Raw genomic sequence first — 15,732 nt, 5'->3', positions numbered from 1 at the left:
GACAGTGTGTGCTATTGAGGGGTCCCTTAGGGGACCCACACTTTTGTTTTTTCTGAAACTGAATTGCATCACCGTCATCATCAAAGTTAAAGCGACCTTGTATATTGCCATCGTCGTAGTTACTAGTCACTGACAACTTTGCTAATAGGTAATAATGGAGGCAGAACTAACTAAACACAGTTGCGAGACAAATTACAAAATTAGAATTGAAAATTGTGTGAAAAGAAAACCACAGGCCCCAAATGGAGTCATTTATGCTAAATGGAGTCACTTATGGTGAGCCAAGTCACCAAACAGTGCTTAATACGTAATCTAATTACAATTTCAACCTGCCCCAGAAATGTAGTCTTAATTAGTCAGGAATTTTCTAGTCAACACCAATGAGATAATCTGTCACAATGGCCCTCTCTATTCCCTGAAAAGAAGATGGGGTAATCCACCTAATAGAAACCCCTGATTTTCCCCTAAAGGAAGTGACTTTGCCTGAAACAATCCTTCTTTTCCTTTGCAAATTGTACCCCCCCTATTTTTGCCTATAAAATCCATCCATTTTGTACAGCTCCTCAGATCTCCTATACTTGTAAGATGGGATGTCACTGATTTATGAATCAATTGGATCTTTAAATTTTACTTAGTTGTATTTTTTTTATTTAACAGATTTGGTGGCAATGTCAGGATCTGAAGGAAACTTTTGATTTCATTCAGGGATAATGAGAAACACAGGCAGGGTGCCCATGAACTCTTTGACTTCTCTGTGTTTCTTGTCATTTCCAACGGCCTTTGGTAATTTCCTCTCAGTTCTGAGCTCCACTTGCTGTGTGTGGAGCTCCACTCACTGTGTGTGGCTTTCACAGTTTCCCATTTTGAATGGAAAATCCCAATTCTTTTCCTGGTTCCCAGATACTACATCAGACACTGTTGGTAGTTACCAGCCAGAGTTGAACTGGGTCCAGCTTAAAAACCAGACTGGGATTGAACTTGGTAACTAGGTTTAAGAACCAGTTTGTTTTCATGATCAGACTGGGTCTGATATAAGCTGGGCTGGTTCTAATGTGAGGCCTTGGGTGAATAAAATTTCGTTTTAAATAAAGGCAAGTTGTCAATGGGAATCTCATAAGTTAAAAAAAAAGTCATAAATATTGGTGAGCATGGGTCAAGCATTTAAAAGTTGAACATTTAAAATCACTTAAATCACTTGCCACCTCAAGAATACTTCTGTGATAAATTGGTCAAAGAATGGGTTAGATTGACACTTTGTCACCAGCTTCAAGAAAATTTTCATGCAGTGAGGTATACTGTAAAACTCTCTGCAATTGCCAATCCCATGGCACATCTCTCTTAGGTATTAGTTTGGTTCTGAAAATACAAAAGCCTAGCCGAAGGAAAGAAGAAGAAGAAGAAGAAGAAGAAGAAGAAGAAGAAGAAGAAGAAGAAGAAGAAGAAGAAGAAGAAGAAGAAGAAGAAGAAAAAGAAGAAGAAGAAGAAGAAGAAGAAAAGAAGATCTTTTATATCCAGAGTTGAGCATGCCACCGTTTTAGCACACCAGCTTATTTTGTGTAAGAACTATAGTCCTGAAAGTTGCATATATCTAGCAAGATGGTAAAATCTTACTAAAAACAATGGCCATTGTGGGGAACATCCCAGTTAGATAAGATCATTTAAGAAGTACATTTGAAAAGCAAGAGTTTCCAAATTAACGAAAAAGAATGGGATATCTATTTTAATTGTCATGAAAAAGCCTCCAAAAGTTTTCAAAATTCCAAAATAGCTTCATTTAAAGATTCATCACAAAAGGCTAATAAAAAAGAGATAAAATGTACCTGAATGAAAAGACTGTAAGACTGACATAACTTTTACTGCTCCCCTCTATCTTCCCTTATTTGGGTACTCATTCTAGTCACTTTTTGACTGAATTGCCTTTCCATTCTGAAAAGACTTTTAAACAGTTACCTTTTAAAATAAGACCATCCAAAGCTATAGGCAAACCTCTTCAGGCACCATTCACTCCTTAGTCAAAGACTAAACTAAGGGCCATAGTTAAAGAATTTCTTAAACTCAGGGAGGACCCTCAATTTTTTTAGTAAATAGATTGCCTCCTGAGCTCAGTCAAGAGAGAGATATAAAATTTCATGTTTCCCTTCCATTCCAAATCCAGACCAATTAGTTAATGATCCTTTGTCTCCCGTAGACAGCTATTGACTTCTTGCTTGTCTCTTTTTATGTCCTAAGACCTTGGCTTGGCTTTCTGCCTCTCATCTTTTTGCTGTCTTTGAAAGTAACTCTAGATCTTGTTAAGATATTATCTCTTACACCCTCTTTGGTGACACCTCTTGGGTCCACAAGGTTGTTTAATACTGCCAGAAATACCATTTGTCCCTGTTGAAACCTGACATGATATTTGAAAGGATTTAATAACTTTATGATCAGAAACTTGGCCAAACTGGAAGGTGATATTTGAAGCCTGATGGGATTTTTTTAGGCTTTCTCCCCTAAGCTGAAAGTACCCAGAGGGAAAGAAAAAATATTCCAATGTAGGTAGATGGGTGGGTCAGGCCTTGATCTCATTTAGGAGGCAACATAATTTTTGAGAAATTAAAAATATCCATCCTTGTTTTGCAAATCTAGTTTTTATAGGACCAGAGTCATGGCTTTAGAAACAATTCAAAGTCCTCCAAACCTTTTTACCAGTCCTCAAACTTCCCTTATTTTTCTCAAAGACTTGTAAGCTTTTTAAAAATTCTGGCCTTGAGGGAATAAAAGTCCTAGGAAGAGCTTGCACTCTATTTTTGTACTTTAGAAATATAAATATTCTACTTTGGTCTTCTCCAGAACTCTTATTTAGATGATCTTTTGGATATACAAACTTCAGGAAAGTAATTCTGTAAAGTAATTGTCAAAAGACAAAACAGGAAAAAGTCATTTGGAATTCGACTTGTCAAGGACAAATACAAATCTATAAATGTGTCTTTTCTACAACTATTAGAAAAAGCTTTAGTCATCTAAGCAGAAAACCTTATTTCATCTACCAAGCAAAACCTTGACAAAACAAAACTTAGAACCAACTTCTTATACAAACTAGTGAGTTTTGTATTATCACACCCATTTCAATTCAGTAATTTCAATTCAGTAATTTAAAAAATAGAATCTGTAAGGTCTCTTTTTGTGTCTGTTTATGTCTCTGTCTCTCTCTCTCTACACACACACACATACACACACACACACACATATGAGTTGTAGATGTGTGGTATTTTCTACTTCCAGATCCTGCCAAAACTAATTTATTTGTGATGTGCTCTTTTTAGTTGGCTTAAAAACAAACAGTAGTTATATAAATTAAAGATTGACTATTCTAAAACTCTCAGAAATATAATAGAAACTAATCCAGATGAATTTCAAGTTCACACAATTCGAAAAATATTCAGTATTAAAGCTAGGTGAAGTTTGTTGGTTTAGTTAAAATAAGCATGTCTTTAGAATTATTAGCATTAAATATAATACTTTTATTCTACCTAGGCTTACTAAAATTCAAATGGAGTTCATGTCATCACTTAGAAAGTATGTCAGCAAAAAAGATAAGATGATGGTTAGTTCTGTAATGTACCATGAAATTTTTATGACTAATATAAACAATTAAGAAAATGTAAATTATATAGCTGTAAGAAAAAATTTATAAACTTTTCAGTAGTATTTGTCAACTTATTTTCCCCAAGTCTTTTTAGTAACTTCAAACCTTAGAGTTTTGCTAAGTTAGTCATTAAATATCTAGATCATTTCCAAATAAGATAAAATTCTGAAACATTAATTACTGAACACTGGTTTATCTATTTTTTACTTTTTTTTTTTTACTTCCTATTTCAGAGAAACTAAAAGATATTTGGATTTGTTAGCACTACATTGGAAAACTGAAAAAAGGCATATGCTTCTAGAAATTATGAAATGTATTCATGGATTTGACAATCTAAGGAATGATGATGGTATAACAGGCAGTGTAAACAATTGTGTACTTCATTTTTACTAGAAATTGAGGTTTCTAATTAATACATGTAATTAAAACTACTAGAAATAAGGAAACATCTCCACATGAAAGAAAAGTAAAATGCATTTTGTAGGTTTGTGGAAAAGAAATCTTTGGAAAGGAATTTGTGTGTGTGTATGTGAGAAAGAGAGACAGAGAGACAGAAAGAGAGGTATCAGGGCTGGCTAAGACTGGAATAAATTCAATTAAGTGGGTGAGCTTTAATATCAAAAGTATGCTGGTACAAAATTAAAATTTGGTTTCCATATGTTAAAAGGATGAAGTTTTCTTGGACTATTGATCTGCTTTTGATAATAAGAGGCTGTGAATGGCTTTTCTTTGCCCTTAAAATAATCTGCCTAAACAAATTTTGTGTTTTACTAAAATGTTGTCCTGTGCTTTACGTTGTCTTAATCAGGTCTTTGATCATTTAAGAAAACTGAATCTTCTCAATATTAAAAGAGCCAAGTATTTCTAACAACTATGTAACCTTCTGCATTTGTCTTTCAAATACTTATTACTTTGGTTAAATAAGTACTGTTTCATAATGATCTCGAATCCTATTTAGTCATATGTTCAAACCTTTTGATATTTTTGACCAACTTCCCAAAATTTAAATTCTAAATATTTTTTTTTTACTTAGACTAACTTAAATATAAAATAGTACAGAGGGCTCCTGGAGGATCTCAAAAGATTTTTTTTTCTCTTCTTATAAAAGAGAAATAATAAACAGCCTTATTTGGTATGTTAAATTATATGGGAAGTATTGTCAAATAAGTGATAATAAACCTTAAGTTATATTGTTTGGATGAATATTAATATGTGTTTTAGAAATTCTATAAAATTCCTAAAATTTCGTTATGTCCTGGTATAATGTTATTAGTCATAATTCTAGTTATTATCTTAAAATGTTGTATGTTACAGAAATAACCAAATTTCCTTGTCAGTTCCATTATAATAAATTGTCATCAGATCTTTAACAATGAGCATCTTTAGGCCTTTTCACAGTTATTGTTTTACTTTGATGCTTTTATAAAAGTGTTTCTGAAAAGGAAAATGCAGCCATCCCCGCAAATGAAAGCATTAACAGTGCCACTTTAGCGGAAGTAGTTTCTGCTCTGACAGGATTTAGCTTTGTCTGTGGTCGTTGTCATTCTCCCTGGGCTTAGGAATGCCTAGATGGCTAGCATGTAAGGAGACTATGCCTCTTAGGTTACCAAACTGTGCCCCTAACTCTTCAGACAGACTGAGTTACCTCCCTAATCAACTCCTCTGAATTTACATCACTGAGTTATAAAGGAGCTACAGGGAGGTTTTCATGGCTCAGGAGTCTCAGGACCATATTCCTTTAGTTAGGAGTAAATGTCAATGAAAATATGATCAAGAAGCTCATAACTCCTGAAGATATTGAAAATGTTAACAATAGCTGTCCTACAAAGATTCTTAGATTCTCTGTCCAAAGTTGTTCTTGATAATAGGATAGCTCTTGATTATCTTTTAGGTGGGCAAGGAAGTGTCTGTGCTGTGGCTAAAACCACCTGCTGAACCCGGATTAATACTGCTGGGGAAGCTGAAACTCAGGTAGGATCACTGAGCAAGCCATTTGGGTTAAAAGGACGACTCCTTCAATGAGATCTTTGATTGGTTTGGTTTTTGGGAAACATAACTTTGAAATAAACTCCAAACATTTGGGAATTACCCTGCTTATAATAATCATAATGATCTCCCTGGTATGTTGTATTGTCTCAAAAGCTTGAAATGCATGTTCACAGCCACAAACCACCAAGCAAATGATCTCCTTAAGGCTGGAATATCAAAAAAGAACCAAGAGAATAATGATTCAAATTGTCTCCCTTCATAACCTGAAGCCATAACCTGTGAATATCCCAGGAGTTAAGTAAAAATGTCATGACATATGGACACTACACAAAAGGAACAATAAACTAAAAACTTCAGAGCAGTAGCTGAGAGTGCCACTAATTACTTAAATTTTGATCACATCTTTCAGTTAATCTGAGAGTCAGATCACAAGGGGGAAGTTATTAAAAAGAAAAACAAAGGCCCAAAATGGAGTCAGGTATGCTAGGCCAAGTCACTGAACCAGGCTTTATACCTAATCTAATCACAGTTTCAACCTCCCCCAGAGATGTAGTCTTAGCCAGTCAGAAATTTTCTGGTCAGAGCAATGAGGTAATCTGTTACATGAGCCCTCTCCAACCCACAAAGGAAAATTAGGTAATCTACCTGATAAGACCTCTTGCTCTTTTCTCTAAGAAAAGGTGACCTTTCCTTGAACAATCCTTTTTTTTGTTTTTGTTTTTGTTTTTTATCTGAGAGAACATGCACATGAAAGCAAGGGGGAGGGTGGAGAATCTCAAGCAGTCTCCACACTTAACACAGAGCTTGATGTGGGGCTAGATCTCACAACCCTGAGATCACGGCCTGAGCTGAAATCAAGAGTCAGACACTTAACCAACTGAGCCACCCAGGTGCTTCAATCTTTTATTTTCTTTTGTTAATTGTCCCCCTCATTTCTCCCTATAAACTTCATCCATTTTGTACAACTCCTCAGAGCTCCACTCTACTTGCCAGATGGGATGCTGCACAATTCATAAATTAATAAAGCCAATTAGATCTTTAAAGTTTACTCAGTTAAATTTTTATTGTTTAACAATTGGAATAGCATTTACTGCATGAAATAATATTGAGACTTCATTTAGCATTTAAATGAGTTAATACATGGCACCTAGTAATTGTTCAAGGGGTGTTCACTGTTTTCATAATTCTCTTTGAGCCCCATGTTTTTCCTGTATGTATCAATATTAATATTATGCTGTTGTGATCATGGCACCCTACTATAATATCAAACGAGAATCTGACTTCTCTAACTCCAAACTCCTTTTGCCTTCCTCAGTCTAATGTTCTTTGAAACCAAGAAGCTAGTGGCTGTCTAGATTTTTAGATTACTCTAAAACATTAGTGTGTAGCATTAATATACACAAGCATTAGCTTTTTAAAGAAGACTTAATGTTCATACCCAAGGAGTTATTAATATTAAAATGACCACTTGTACTAGAGTGACCATTAAAAGGTACTACCGGGAAAGAATAGCTATTTGGTACCTCTAAAAATTATGCTTTACAGCTAACTTATTAAAATATTTCAAGGTAGGCTTGTGATCTTAGTTATTATAAATTCTTTTCAATGATTGGGCTCTGACTACATTTAATTAATTTCCACTAATTTCAAAAACAGTTATCAATTTCTTGCTTACGTGCCTCCTGTCAAGTAGGTGCTATCCTGAAAAATGGAGATACAGAAATGACAGTCACTGACCTCAAAGAGTTCACGGTCAAGTAAGGGGAATAGGTGTATAAGCAAAGCTTTTCCTATGATAAAAGCTGTAAGAAAGCTCTCAAATGAGCACAATGGTTAAATTACTGGAAGCAATTAATTTGGTGTGAGCACATCAAAGGCAGCTTCTTAGAAGGGAATTTCTGGGTAAGTCTTGACAGATGCCTTTAGTTTGCCAGACTGATAAGGGGCCAAGGGCATTCTAGGCACTGGTAGGATTCTAAAAAGGTACAGTTGACAGATATATATGACAACATGCTGTTTTAAGAATCTAACTAACTTGAAATTACTTAATTGGATAGTGGAGAGAGAACCAGCAGAAGATGAATTGTTATACTCTGTAAGACCATTGAAAAAGTTTAAGCAAAATAGATGAATTGAAAAAATAAGGAAAAAAATGAATGGTATAAGGTGTTAGATGTCTAGACTTAAAAAAAATTTGAGGGTGTCCAAAAATAAAGCAGTATAATTACAAAAATGAATAGTCTGCTAAAGATGAACTATGTAGGTAGCATTAAGTTTAATGCTATAAGAGACTTAATGCATAGTATGATATTAAGGATGACTTCCTTGGTTGTGGCTTAGCTGATGAGCCAGCTTACTATAACATTGAAGCCTACATCATCCTAACAGTGATGGCCAAACTGCCAAAATAATAAAGTGCTAGCTAAAAATGACATTATTCAATAAATCTGGAGACTTAACACTTCGCTTTTGCAAATCTCTCTATAAAGAACCACTTCAAATTGTCTCAATTTATGCACCACTTTACCCTCAGACTAATCTTCTGCCCCATGTCTTCATGTTATCAGGTGTCCTCTCTGAGCACAGACATCTGTTTTCCCAACCCACCTTTTTTTAAAAGCTATATGCAGGGGGAAATAAAAGCCATATAAGGTAACAATATAAATCCCAAATGAAATCTTTCATATAGCTTTACCACTGTGACATGGAACTCATTACCTAAATTCTAGTGGGTTAGCTAACTTGAATTTAAATTTCCAGTTTCATTTATTGCTACTTCCTTCGTGCTGAACCAAAAATAAATTCCTTAAATTCTCTAAACAAAATACATTCATCATTATTCCATGGTTATATACATAACATTTCTAGCCTGGTAATATCTAAAGTTCTTTTCATTTTGTTTAATATTAGATATTCACAGCAAGGGTATTTACAAAACCACAAAGGAGAAACATTTATGGACAGAATATTCTCTCTATTAAAATCCTATTAATATCAGAAAGATCTTTTGAAATAAAATAATACAATGTCGGATACGTTCCTTCAATAGCATGTTTTATTTGCCACAGTAACGCATCAATTTTGGAAAACTTCTCTGTAATTGTTGTTAATGTCCCAGTACTGTTCCAGGTGAACTGTGGAATAAGTAAAATAAATTATTTTGGATTGTCCTGTGGTCGCATTATAAATACAAGCGTCTTTGCAAGAGGGAGGCAGGAAAGTCAGAGTTAGAGAAGGAGATGTAACAATGGAAACAGAGGTGGGGGTAGGAGTGTGTGAAGATGTAATACTGCTGGCTCTGAAGAGGGAGGAAGAAGTCATGATCAAAGAAATTCAAGAAAAGGCAGAGAAAACAGATTCTTCCTTAGAGTCTCCAGAAGGAATATGGTCCTGCAAACACCTTGATTTGGGGACTCCAACATCCAGAACTGTAAGATAATAAATTTGTGTTGTTTTAAGACTCACAGTTTACGATAATTCGTTACAGCAGCAATAATAAACTGATACATCTGTGTTTGATAGGAAAAGGCATGCTGTTTCCTTTTAAAGGTGAAAGACTCTCATCAAGTAAGGTATAATATCATGATCTTAACACTCAACAGGATAGAGTTTGACCACCAAGTCAAGTTTTTGTAATATTTTGTCCCAAGCTGTGTAAGCCCAAAGTAATATAGTTCATTGGGTAGATGAATAGAATTTTGACATTCGTTGCTCAAAAATGAAATAGAAACCACAATCTACTTCAGCTGTGTTGAGAATTTAAATCAAAGTATAAAATGGAAATCACTAGTCAATTAAAACAATTAGAATACAAAATTAATTAAGTCCTTATCATAAATAATGTCCCCGAAGAGACAATGTACCTATATTCTATTCACATAGATGTATTCTATTCCATACCCAATACAATGTCTTCTACTGGTTATAATCTATACAAAGAAAGTATGAGTCATGGACACTTGTTTTTCCCCCCTATTATTAAGTAATTTGACTACTTTCCATTATCTATACATGAAAAATGTTAAAAAAATGTTAGACAAGATATCTTGCTAACTTCTAATTTTATATTTCTGATTCTATAATAGTGATAGCTCAAGAAATTTGGGAATAATGGCAACATTTTTAAAATAAAACACATAAATATAAGCAATTTAGCATTTTCCTCAAGGATCCCTGTGTATAAAAGACAGAGGGTGCACAAGCTTTGATATAATTGATACCTAGCTGCAGAAATATTGAAATTAATGACTAGTGACTCCTCCTCTTTACTGGAGCTAACTCCATGTCAGAAATTTCATATAGGTTTCCTAAAATCATCATTACAATTCTAAATAGTGGATATTATGATTACATGTTTTCATAGATGACAAATAATTTTGTCCAGAATTACAAAGCCAATTAGTGGCAGAAAAGGATCAAATATAGTTTTGTTTGACAATAAAGCTCACACTCTTTTATCCCCTCACTTTACTTCTCTGCTAACTTTGTCATCAGGGAAAAAGAGACTCTTCCACTTCTACCACTGTTTATGCAAAACCCATCCCCAACCAACAAATCTCCCTCTAATATAAGTTTTCTTTTGCATAAAGAGTCATATTCTGTTTGGTGGCTTCTTTCCATAGCCTGGAATAGTCTCTGTTATAGTGTTTTTGTTTTTGTTTCATTTTGTTTTTGTATTTTTTAATAGTTTCTTTTAATTTTTTTTAAGATTTTATTTATTTATTTGAGAGAGAGAGAGACAGAGGCAGTGACAGAGATAGCGAGAGAGAACAAGAGCGGGGAGGAGAGGGAGAAGCAGGCTCCCCACTAAGCAGGGAACCTGACGCAGGGCTCGATCTCAGAACCCTGGGATCATGACCTGAGCCGAAGGCAGATGCTTAACCAACTGATCCGCTCAGGTGCCACATATTATAATGTATTTAGTGTGAGTTTGAATAAGTGAATAGGTTCCATTCATTCTGTTTAAGCTCCATGGAAACTAGTTAATTCTCTGCAAGGTTATAATTTCAATCAGAAATGTAGGAGAATGAGTGAAATTTCACATGCCTATTTCTTAATAACTTCAGAAAAAATAACATTTTTAAGGTAAAGCTATACTGATACATGCAAAATAACATTTCAGCGGTTTTATATCCTTGAACAGGATAGATGGGTAAAGAAATGAATGACTATTGTGTTTCATCACTAAAATATTTGATTTTTATATTATGTTTAATCCTCTAATCCTCCTTTTTTTTTTTTTTTCCTTTAGATCCTGTCTAGGTAGCTCATATAGTTAACATATTCACATACAGGGTAATAAAATCTAATATCTAAGTGACCAGCTTTGGGGTTTATAGTTCTCCTAGCATGCAAGCCTAGTCTTTAGTGAAATGCAAGAAAATAGTTTGTCTTTACTCTCTCATCATCTCTCTGTCCCTTTCTGTAAGATTTTGTGTAACCTGCCTTTCATGGTGATATTCTGTCAGAAAGACATTTTATCTCCTTTTGAGAACTGATCAAAACCCTAGACTCAAAAATGCTGAAATTGCTTCATTTATCTGTCAGGACATTCAAACCTCTCCAAGGCCAGAAGCCAAAAGAGGATCTGAAAGGGAAAATGGTATCAGAAATAGATCAACTTGACAGGATTTGCAACATTAAATTTTTTGGATGCTGCAGGAAGGTCTAGGGTCTGTGAACCGCAATTAGTCTTGTAGAAGCAAGAGCTAGAATACACAGATGGTGAAAACAATCCATGAGAAATCCAATCTACTTTGTCATTGAAAATAAATCATGTCCTTTTTGCTTTTATTTCCTGTAAACACTTATTCACAAATCATATATGATTAATTGAAACATGGTGACCATGCAAGGAAGGGTTTTTGCAAAAATCTGACCACTGTTTGTCAGATCATCACCCTTGTTCCAATTTTCAACCAATCACTCTGAGACCCATCTTATGACTACACCTAGGCAACTGTGAATGAGGTCATCCAACTAAGGGAAGAGGATTGCCAAGGGAAGGCACCCTCATAAAATCACTCCACATCTGACCTCAGGGTCTCAAAGAACTATTCTATCAATCAAATGCAGCTTGTGCACAACACTTTCCTCAAACATCTTATATCCCCTCTCTCAAAAGTCGATTTTCTCATAAAGGGATATTCAAGAAAACTAATTTGTTACAGGTATAACCATAATGATTTCAATTATATATCACTTTGATAGTTTCTCTTTAAGATTTGGAAAGGTCACAGCTAAAGTCATTTATATCTAAGATTTTCCTTGTGGAAATATATTATATAAATGATTAAATACTTTAATAGCAATTAAATGATTCAGATTTTACTTTTTGTCAGACTTAAGTTGCAATTATTGAGAAATGTGTTTATTTGTTCTAATTAAACTGAATCAAAATTTTTCAAAATATCTTATTTAAATATCTTAGACATGTACTGATTTTTTTGTGTTACTGATAATAATAATGTATGTTTTCTATCTTTATTTTCTATGATTAGATTAATTTATTGTTTTAGAATGTAATTAATATTTTTATTACATAATCTTTGTTGATTTCTTTTACTATAAGTTTACTGTTTTTCATCAACTATGGCTCTTTTGTTAATGTTTTCTATTTTTGTTTCTTGGGGAGCTTGATATTCCATTTTTTCCTATCTGCTTAAAATATGAACATAGATAATTGGCAAATATGTATATTAAATGCTCTACATTTCCCTTTGAGTATATTTTGTTGAATACCAGATATTTTGTTTTCATTATTTAACTTTTATATTTTCTTTTGTATTTCTTTGCTTTAACTCATATATTAATTACAAGTGGTTTAATTAATTTCTAGGCATTTATGGATTATCTAGTTGTCATTCTTTAATTAATTTTTAACTAAATCCCTCTGAAGCCAGTATACATACCCTAAGTAATTCCAATTCTTTAAAAAGCATTGTGGCTTTTTTTGATGGTCACTTTCAATAAATGTTTTATGTGTATTTGAAAGAATGTGAATTCTGTCATTGTCAGGTGCTATTATATCAATACCTATAGGTTGAGCTTAATTATGCTACTCAGAATTTCTAAATCCTTATTGAAAATTGTTTCTGCCTACTTTATCAGCTATTTAGACAGACATAGTGCTTATTAAGAGGTTACTTGTTATATAGAAATTTAGAAATGTGATATTGTCCTAGTGTTTTGACACCTGTATCCTTTAGGACATATCCCTCTTTATCTCTAGTAAAGCTTCTTGCCTGAAAAGCAGTGTCTGATGTTTGTAAGGCTTATCCCAGTTTTTCTTTGGCTAGTATTTTCAGAAAATGGCAATTTTTAAAAATTTATTCTATTTTTAACCATGCTATGCTCTTTATTTCATATATTTTTGTGTTTCCATCTGGGATCATTCTTCCACCTCAAAAACTCTTTAATATTTTCTTTTTTTTTTTTTAAGATTTTATTTATTTATTTGACAGAGAGAGACACAGTGAGAGAGGGAACACAAGCAGGGGGAGTGGGAGAGGGAGAAGCAGGCTTCCTGCAGAGCAGGGAGCCCAATGTGGGGCTCGATCCCAGGACCCTGGGATCATGACCTGAGCCCAAGGCAGATGCTTAACGACTGAGCCACCCAGGCGCCCTCTTTAATATTTTCTAACACAGTTATATTTGTGATATATTCTATTAGTCACTGTTTGAATAATTAATTTCATCTTCATTCATGGGAGATATTCTCACTGGGTTTACAATTTTAGGATAACAGCTTTTGTTTTGTGTTGGGTTTGCTGGTAGATACTATTTCATTTTTTTCTAGTTTCCATTGGTCACTCTCATTGTTTCTCCTTTCAAGGTAATGTCCCCCACATGAATATTTTTTAAACAAATATTTTCTTTTTGTCTGTAGTTTCTACATTCAAGGATGATATACCTAACTTGGTTTCTTTATGCTTATTCTGTTTGGACTTCACTGAGATATTTGAATCAACAGGAACATGTCTTTCATAATTTTTATAAAATTATCAGTAATATCTCTTCAAATACTCCTTTTGGCTCAATACCTACACTCTTTATGAAACTCCAATTATACATGTAATTTGACTATCATACATGCCTCTTATGCACTTTCCTTTTTCTTTCCACCTTTTCAATCAACCCTGAAAATGACCTGGAGCCTGGCAAAATATCATCCACAGCTAGTCATGGAGAGAAAACATTCCAAAGGGTAGGAGAGATGAAGACACAGTTGGGAATCAAACCTCTGTTGTAATTAACCACAAATAGGAAGGACATCACAAGCACAGAGAAACAAGAGGATCAGACCCCACATTGGCCAACCCTGGCACTAGGAAGACAAGTCCCTATAACCTGGTTTTGAAAACCAGCAGGGCTTAAGTCTAGGAGAGTTAGAAGGTTATAGGAAACCAAGTCCTCAACCATAAAAAGCCAACATAATAAATAACTCAACAGAAGACACATAACAGAAGCAGCAGTTTGAAAGGTACCTGGGATAAACATTAAGGAGATTTATTGACTAATCTTAGAACATGAGCCAGGAGATTTCTCTGGAAAAAAAAAAAAATCCTGGAAGGCACCGTTTAGCTTCCCCTCTCCCATCCTAGATTGCTGAATGCTTTTGGGAACCAGTTCTAAAACTCTACCTGTACCTGGCTAGCACCATGTGCGCTATCCTGGGATTCCCCTGCAGACGCACCCCACCCAAACTGCCTGCCTCAGCAAACGTCTATTTCAAGGTACTCCTGCCACACTTTACCACCTGGCAGGCAGTCCTGGCTGGAACCAATGCCCCTCCAAAGTAACACCTGCCCCAAAAGGAGAGCAGATAACACCACATACCAGTGTGCCCTCACTGGGCCTCTTAGCTGGCTGCTCAGGAAGCAAGTCCTCTTTTCAGTGCTACTGTGGCTGTGACAGAGACAGACTTCAGAGAGCTAGGCTGACTGCTGGTCCTACCCACTAGAGAGCCCATAGACTACAGCCAAGCCTCTCAATACGATGAGGAATAAACTATGCCCAGTGTGCCCACAGTAGCAAAGTAGTCATTGCAGCTGGCTAGGTTGAAAAGTAAGCCCCATCCACCAACATGTCCACAGCAATAGTAGCTCAGCTAAAAAAGGAGGGTATACATAGTTCACATCAGGGACACCCCTAGACACCTGGTTCTGGTGACCAGGGGATTCTGCTATAGGGTGTCACAGTGACTCTTCTACACCAGGCCACTATTTTTAAGTCTAGGACACATAGCTGAGTTACCTACATAGAAACAAAAACAGAGTTAAACAAAATGAGAATATGATCCAAATGAAAGAACAAAATTCCAGAAAAAGAGCTAAATGAAATGAAGATAAACAATATGTCTAATGATGATATCAAAGTAATAGTCATCAAGTTACTCAACTGCACTTGAGAGGAGTGGATAAACTCAGTAAGAACTTCAACAAAGAGATAGAAAATAAAAAATAAAAAAAAAAGAGCTGAAGAATATAATAACTGAAATAAAAAATATACAATAAAAAATCAACAGCTGGGGCATCTGGGTGGCTTGGTCATTAAGCATCTGTCTTCAGCTCAGGTCATGATCACAGGGTCCTGGGATCAAGCCCCACATTGGGCTCCCTGCTCCATGGGAAGCCTGCTTCTCCCTCTCGCACTCTCTCTGCTTGTGTTCCCCTCTCTTGCTATGACTCTCTCTGTCAAATAAATAAATAAAATCTTTTAAAAAAAAAAATAAAATAAAAATAAAAAATCAACAGCAGAACACATGATGCAGAATAATGGATCAGTGATCTGGAAGACAGGGTAATGGAAAGCAACCAAGTTGAATAGCAAAAAGAAAAAAATATATTAGAATAGGCTAAGGAAACTCTGTGACACCATCAAACATAATATTCGCACAAAAGAGACAAAGGGCCAGAAACCTTATCTGAAGAAATAATACCTGAAAACTTCCCTAATTTGGGAAAGAAAACATCTAGGTCCAGGAATCGCTAAGAGCACCTAACGAGAGAAACACAGCAAAGTCCAGTCCAAGACACATAATGTGTTGGCAAAATATAATGGTCAAGAGAGAATTTCAGCAAGAAAAAAAAAAAAAAAAAAGTTACATACAAGGGAAA

The sequence above is a fragment of the Leptonychotes weddellii genome, chromosome 2, assembly GCF_054177405.1.
Source record: "Leptonychotes weddellii isolate Sample4059 chromosome 2, ASM5417740v2, whole genome shotgun sequence".
NCBI lineage: Eukaryota > Metazoa > Chordata > Mammalia > Carnivora > Phocidae > Leptonychotes > Leptonychotes weddellii.
Note: the sequence above shows the minus strand (reverse complement) of the source record.